Below are 8,372 nucleotides of genomic sequence, written 5' to 3' on the forward strand. Positions count from 1 at the left end.
GACCGACCTGCAAAAACAATATACCCGTCCTTCTTCGAAGGGAGTGGGGTGGGGAGCATAAAAGTGTAACGGTCATGCTACGATTAGTTATAAACATTATTATAAACACATTGTCAGTTCTGACTCCAAACAGTTACAAAATATAACAGCCTTGGTTTATTTCACTATCACAATGTTCATACAGTGATATCAAGCCGTCTGCAGAATAGATCTAAAACTAGCGGAGAGGAAATTATGATCGTCTGAAACTATTGACTGCATATGTTATGTGTTATCTCTTACATATAATAATATGTCAGGAAACAAATAAAGTATAGATTAAACATGACAGCTGATGTAGAATGTTTGGGACGGATCATATACTGTTGGTTTTGATTGCCTTTCGCCACGAATGTCTAGGTTGATATTTATTGTATTACTCAGATCTGAAATGCAAATTAAAGTATAAATGGGACACTTCTTTGTTTCTTATTTTGCATTTTGATTGTTTTTCGTCACGCATACTGGTATTTTTAATTATCAATTTGTCTTATGTACATGCAAACTGTGATACTATGTGTCTCAGGTGACAGCATATGGCGGCTTTCGATGCTACACTGATCCTGTAGAATAGGATTTTACAGACTTAACGTAGTAACATATCCATTGATTTTAGAATTGTATTCTTTGATTGATGACAATATAACAGTCGGATTTGAACTTATTTTGACAATTATCATTAAAGCTTATTGTGTGTGTATTTTTGTAAAAGTGTCCAGAACAATTCATTATTAAGTTTCATTTATTTTACTCAGCAGCTATAATGTTGTCGCCACAATTTATTTAGCATAGGCAATTTCACTATTATGTCTATTCTAATCCCATAGGTTCTTGTTGAATCTTTGACATTTATGTTTTAGTCGAAGAAATCATCTGACGGATAAAAATTAAAAGTTGTGTAGTGTCATCAGTCAAAACACACGCTTTCTCTGCTTTAGATAATACTATACGAAGCATCTAATAAATACCAAACTTCAAATCAAAAGACTTTAGCTAGGGAGGATGATACATTTCTTGCAATTATTCATTATACCACGTGGATTGTTAATCTTCTCCTTTTATTGCTGTGTCCGGTTTGGAAATCCAGCTTTCCGACAGGTAAATAGTATCCCCAAGGGAATCAGTTTTGCGTCATGTGTCGCTTATTTGTTTTGTATTGTTATGAGACTTTATGTTGAACTATTCTCCAGATATATAGGCAGACGCTATTATCTTATTTGATAATACGTCCAGATCGAAGATATTCTCACTTAAGATAATCATTTTCTTGCTCAGATTGTTTGTACTATTTATCCCCAATAGCTTCAGTACAATAAAACTAAAGGATAATGTTGCCACTCTTTTCGGATTTTAATCTCTCTACAACATTCTCTATAATATACAAAAAATGTACTTACATTTACGATAAGAAGAATGATTTTAATTTAAGTATTGTTAATTTCCTTCATCTAGATGGAAATGTAACCCGAGGAACATCTCATGGGATATACATTTCTCAGCAGATTTGCTAGAGCGTGTAGTTCTCTTGAAGATTTCAATGGATGCAATCAATATGTTACTATAAGACACCCTTAACAGGGCTTCCACAATGATAATTTCGTAAATGTTTACAAAATTGTACACTCAGTCTGAATTCAGATTTGGTTTCTAAATTTCAAAGTAAGCTGAAACTCTCGAGAAAAGATTTATCAACACCTGACATATATGGTGGATGTTATTTATTATAATCCACTTTTGTAGACACACCACATGTTTGTAATTCAGCTCTTCAACAGTTTTTTTTATTGTGTCTGATGGAACAGGTGGAAGTCTCCCTGACTGGCAGCTCTTAACCCTTACCATGCTGGACACTATTGATTCTGCCTTTGCGACAAGTGTACGTCATGATCAGCCTGCATCCGTGCGGTCTAATCACGAGCTGCACTGTTCGCCATTCAGTCAGTATCTTTTAGTAAGCAAACTTTTTAACAGTTACTGGTACTGTCCAAATTGAAAGATGGACAAGTCCATTAAAGAAATTTAGTAGGGTAAGGTAAGGGTTAAAGTCTAACGAGACTGAGCTCCTTTGATACTTGTCTTCTGTCCTGTTTCGTCGATCCCGTAATGGTAATTCTCTTATTCTGTCTTTCAGCAAAGTCATTTAGTACAGGCATATTTGTTTCATAAGTCTTTTATATATTCTACATAAGCATTTTTGTGGCGCGGATAACTTCTATTTTTACTGTTCCGTAACTTTGGAGCATGGTAAGTCCCCAGCAGAATTGTTTTGCCACTGATCGTACCAAGGCGTACTTAACTGTAAAAACAAATAAAGTAATAACAGGATTCTTATCTCTGTTTTTCAATATCTTTATCCCTACACACTTCCTGTACTATTCCTATATTATTTTCCCTTTATATTCTCCCTATTTAGTACTTTTATGTATCATTTAAATTCAGCGACATCGGTATGATTGATATAAATAGAATTCGAACCATTTTCTATTTTCTTCTTGGGAATTAGATGAAGTTCAATTCTAAAATGGATTAAATATTTTAGCTTTGCCTTAGTCAAGTCTTATACGTAGAGATTCAAGAGCATTCCGATGAAGCAACATTGCCAGTGGTAAATTTCTAAACAAAAAAGCAAAATCAATTTTAACCCTTATCATGCTGGATACGAATGATTATGCCTCTGCGACCAGTGTAGATCATGATCAGCCTACACATCCATGTTCGCCATTCAGTCACTATCTTTTGGTAAGCACCCATTTTAACAGTTAATGGTACTGTCCAAAATGAAAAATGGACAAGTTCATTATAGAAATTTATCAGGATAAGGGTTAATTTACAAGATGCTGAAGGTTTGAGACTGATTTTGAAACTTATCTTTACAGCCTTGAACCCAGCAATATAGCAGAATATTTGCACCGTTTGAAGACTACAAAATAAAATCTAATCTGTCTCAGGAACGAGAACATATGGCCTTTCTCCTTACTGTGTTTTCTAAAATCGTATCTTCCTAGACAAAAGAGATCAATCACTTAGACAAGTTATTTTCTCTTCAATGGTGAATTTCCTAAACACATACGTTCACAAAGCAGGAAGGAAGAGCGAATTCATGCTTTTGATAACATAACCATAGCAGAATATATTTATATTCATATTACACGAAAACAAAAGATTAATTCATAAGATTCAACGCTTAGAAATTTATATATGTCTTAAGTACGAATGTGCAGCAGTGATGCGTCACGTATCTTTTTATCACTGCTGTCTGGTACTTTAGAACATATTGGCATACTATAAGCTAATTCAGAGGCTATAGGTCTGACATTTGTGGCGCCAATTCGTATTTGTAAATAGTAAATGACTTGAATGTAACGTAAATGGCAGATTGAAGTCATTACTGATGTAGATCTCTGACGAACAGTCTGAGACTTATTTATTTCAGTTATGAGGGAATAGCAAAGTGGAAATAAGAGAGCCGCCTGATACACGTGTTACCGGACAGACATACTGATATATTGCTATGAATTGATGACTTTAATATGCACATAGTAACATATCATTTTATTGTATCTGTACAAGCATGCTTCAGTGTCATTTATAACAATTGGATTGCCGACACAACAATAACAAACAAGCTAACTGTGATTTATGATTGCTAACAATGTTGAGTCTAAAATTTATGATGTTGAATGTACGTCGTTAGACTACTCCATGACGCTATACAACAAAACAACAACAACAACTACATTTATTCAGCAAATTATTAATAAAATAATAGACATATATAATATATAATTTGAGAGATACGTTCGGAACATGGCGCGCTTTTTGGAAGTGTATGTTTCATCAAGATACTATTATTGTACGCGAATTGCACAATAAATCAAAGAACCTATGTTTTCGGCCGAGGCCGAGAACCTTAATTTTTGGTTCGCAATTCAGATCACGTTTTTTTCAGAGATCCTAGGTTCTAAGAATATTTGTACAAATGGCCAAAACTCATGATTTCAGCCAGAATCATAGGTTTTAATGTAACTATCAGATCACAAGTGTTTGATATACCTACCGTCTGGCGCTGCTTTAGTTTAACCGAGCTGATAGATTTTTATTGGCTAATAATGCGCGACATATTCCTGATGACTTGGTTTTCCTTGGAAACAATGTTACGAGTTATCGCATATAATTATTCTTGAGGCAATGCAGGGGCCAGCAGGATACTTATGTTTGTTTTTCACATGTGTTCATATGTTATTGATATGTTATCATATTAAGCATATTATCTTCTAGCACAGTATACAGCATACAATTGATCACCATCTGAATATTATGTAAATACTATTCGCCCGATGTTAAACCATATCCTAATAAAAATCACACTAGATTGTTATAATTACGAAACAAACTTTTACGCGTTTTTTTAAAATGTTATTTTTATATAACGTTGTGAAAAAATGTCCAGTCTTAGAACATTTGGACACACCTCGTATTTACTGAGGTTTTAGCAATCCATTGAATATCTGACAAAGACGTATCATTGTATTTTTTTAAGAATTTAAGAATTAAATGCTGTTTTATATTGTTTGTGTGTTTATACGGGTAGAAACCTCATTCAGACTTCTTGCAAATCCATGAATCGTGTTATACCCGTTTTAACGCAATTTGCATTCAATCTTTATATTTACAGTATAATAATAGTCTGCTACAAAAACAATTGGCTTACTTTCCATGAGAATCAGAAAATCAAAACAAACATGTCAGGTTATCGAGCTTTTCAACATCTAAACGAGCAACACACCTTCCATTGTACTTCACATTCCGGTAAAAAGTACAGTTCCTTGCTTTATTTAAAATATCTTTGAATCCTGTGAAAAATCGTATAATCTGTCTAAAAGCGGTAAAAATATGGAAGAAGCAAAATAGCGTCTATCACGAAAGAGTGACAGAATAGGATGAATATTACCTCTCACATAAGGAACAAATACATGTCACTTGATTGTTGATATAGAATGTTTTGTAGCCTTTGATCACGCACGAAATTTGTTAATTCCACGTATAAATGCGTTACTCATTGTTCCATTTTTTGTTAAGATTGGCCTAGGACGGTAGCTTTGTATTACAATTTGAATTGCCAAGTAAATATATGCCACTTCTATTTCTATTTTAAGCTGTAGTCCTCATACAAGCAGTGTGGCGTGTGTGTTCGTGTTAACGTTCAAAACACAGAAATATTTGATAAATGAACAACATTTTTTCCAACAATCTACCTGACCATTACATGTTCTGCCGTACTTTCCCGTACAATGGCTACTTAATTTTCCTTTACAAATGTATACATTTGTAAAAATGAAAATAAACAATTGCTGAAAACCTTGTTAAGTTAAATTTCAGCACTGGGACATAATTGCAAATGCTCAAATCGAAGACAAGTGACAGTTCGTTGAAAATAGTGAGTTTTTAAAGGCGTGAAACAAACTGTCCGAAAGTGTGGCCGCTTTATTCAGTCCTTTTCCAGATTTCTTTGTTAATAATCGTTTTGTATAGTAATATTATACATGTTTTATATGCAATCAATTTTCATGTGACACAACCCTTTTTTCTATAATTTAGTGTTGTCTGAACTTTTTTACTCAGAATGTAAGGGTAAGCGTGAGCACAATATGTTTTAGTACTGCCTCACTGGAATATCACACCGTAGACATATGGCATGATACTCCACCTAGTCACATAATACTGACATCGGGTTCAGCAGTCCTAGTGATTTCTTTTTAATTCTGATCACCAAGAGAGGAAGCTACTATAACCATTTTTCACGTCTTTGGTATGACGCGGCCAAGGAGCGAACCCAAGACTACCCGCACTAGAAGAGGGCGCTCTACAATAAGGCTACTCTGAGGAAGATATACTTTGTGTATGTATTGAAACTTTTTAAAGAAGGTAGAAGCGAAAGTATTAAAGGTTTTAGTAACTTATGAACTCTTGTTTTCTAAAATTTTACAATTTTACACATTTTTTGTTTTAATTCGTTGGCAATATTATTTCAAAATATTCAGTGCATAAAATATTTATGATAAATGTATCGTTTCGAAGACAACAAAACAACACATGAAAAGCCGAGGTGGGGCAACTGTTAATTTTTTCTTAAACAAAGTACAGTCTCATATAATGATATATCCATATGCATCCATAACAAAATTATAAACATACTATGAAATATTCTATTAGGATATTGTTAATTGACACCAACGTAAATCCTATAGTGTGGTATTAATATGTGACGTCATATACATATTTTCGAACGAGGGTCATCCAGACTAGAATTAGCATCACTTTATTATTTTGAAGTCTTTCAAAACGGATATTGTATTTTTTGAAAATGTAAGGATAAAATGCTTTTAAGAGACCTTCACATAGGTACAGCCCTTATATTTGTTTACTGAAGAGAAGAATTTCCATTTTTTTTTTGCTTAACTGAATGAACAGAATACTATCCCATATAAACTTCCAACAAATTGTTTTGTTACAATGTTTACGTCACAGACGCGGCTAAAACATGCCACCTTTAAAATCTTGCTTGCATTTTGTTGACTACTCAATACTTGAAAGTAGGCCAACTTAGCAGTTTTAATCAAATTTTGGATTGACTTTGCCAATAAACAAGTAACGCTAAATGGATTTCCAGAATAACTGAATGGAAATTTCTTTCATTCGTTTCTGTTTTAGAAGTGTTCTAAATGTAAATAATTTTGACATTCGCAACGGCACATGTGGTAGTGTTAATTGAATAACAAATCATTTAATTATCTAGTAAATTGTTTCTTTTTCAAAATGACTATTACTATACACTTATGGCCAAATTGTATTCTGTAAATAAGTAACATGGTATGTGCGGTTGGAAAAATGTTTAATATGATTAAAACGTTTTGGCTTTTGAACAGTTTATTAATTACTTAATGACGTATTGTCAGTACCTAAAAGCAAATGAAGCTTATTCTACCCCTTCATACAAATCTGTCACAATATCTCCATGCCCCGCCATTTTACATTAAATTACACGTTTGTCTTACCATTTCTCAGTCAGAATTGAATTTTATTTAAAAATATGAATATGTCTTCCTTTACAATTTAAAACCATGTGTTAGTAAGATGTATTTTAAATTTCTTTTCTTTTCATTGTTTTTATTACAACAATTCATGTAAAGTACCCTTTTATTCTTATATAGATTATTATTTTCAGAAGCATGTCCGAAAATATTCAAAAATGATTTGAAGCCATAATAAAGAGTGTCAAAACCCATTCATACAGTGCTAATTTCAAATTATGGACAGAAGTGAAAAGTGCTTGAATATGTGTAGAATTCATGGTAAAGATTCTGTGCTGGACTGCGTTTATTTTAATAAAACTGTTGCAACGGTGCCATTTACCAAACAAATAAAGTAAATAAATTAACGCACGTCGCATAATCTTTTCCACTGATTATATGCTACAAAGGCAATGAAATATGCATTTACATAAATGTAATTAAATATATTTGTTGGCATTAACAAACAAAAAACCCGCTTACATACTGATTCATGACACGTGAAACAGTTACAGTAATTGCTATCGTGAAGATCATGACCATTATTGGAATTTATATATATTGAAGGACTAATTACTATTATACTCTAAGTAAGAGTTACTCCAAATTATGTGTACCATGTATGATTCTAAGGACTTGCTCCAGATATATTGTGTATCATGTTTAATTCATCTGCATTTCTCCAGACTTATGTAATGTTTGATTCCCGCCAAAATATTCTTTGTTCTTTAAGTATTGAATACTCCTGAATATGTGCATTTCATGAATATTAATCAATTATATAACATTTGATTCTTTATGTTTGCTCCATATATTATGTAAACTCATGTTCTTTGTTATACTTAGGGTATATAAACTGTTTAATCATAATTAAAATGAGAAAAAAAGAGAGTGAAACGACAGTAACAAATGGAAAAAACATAAATAGTGTTCCATTTGAAATCGACCACGAGTCATATACTTCTATAACAAGATTGTTGAGAGTTACAGCATATGCGTTAAGGTTCGTGAGAAAGCTACAAGGTAGAGACAGGGAAAACAATGGTTCACTTACAATCAATGAACTGTAGATGAATTATATACATACAGAGAAAACATTTCGGCGAAGTGTTAAGTGCAATTCAAAACAGCAAAAGAAATACCTTGCAGCATCAATTAAATGTGTATATTGATGACAACGGTGTTTTGCGTTGCAAGGGACAATAACATAATGTTACTCTCAGCGAAGGATCAAGATTTCCGATTCTGTTTACCGAAACAATC

This window comes from Mercenaria mercenaria, chromosome 2, assembly GCF_021730395.1.
Source record: "Mercenaria mercenaria strain notata chromosome 2, MADL_Memer_1, whole genome shotgun sequence".
In the NCBI taxonomy this organism is placed as follows: Eukaryota; Metazoa; Mollusca; class Bivalvia; order Venerida; family Veneridae; genus Mercenaria; species Mercenaria mercenaria.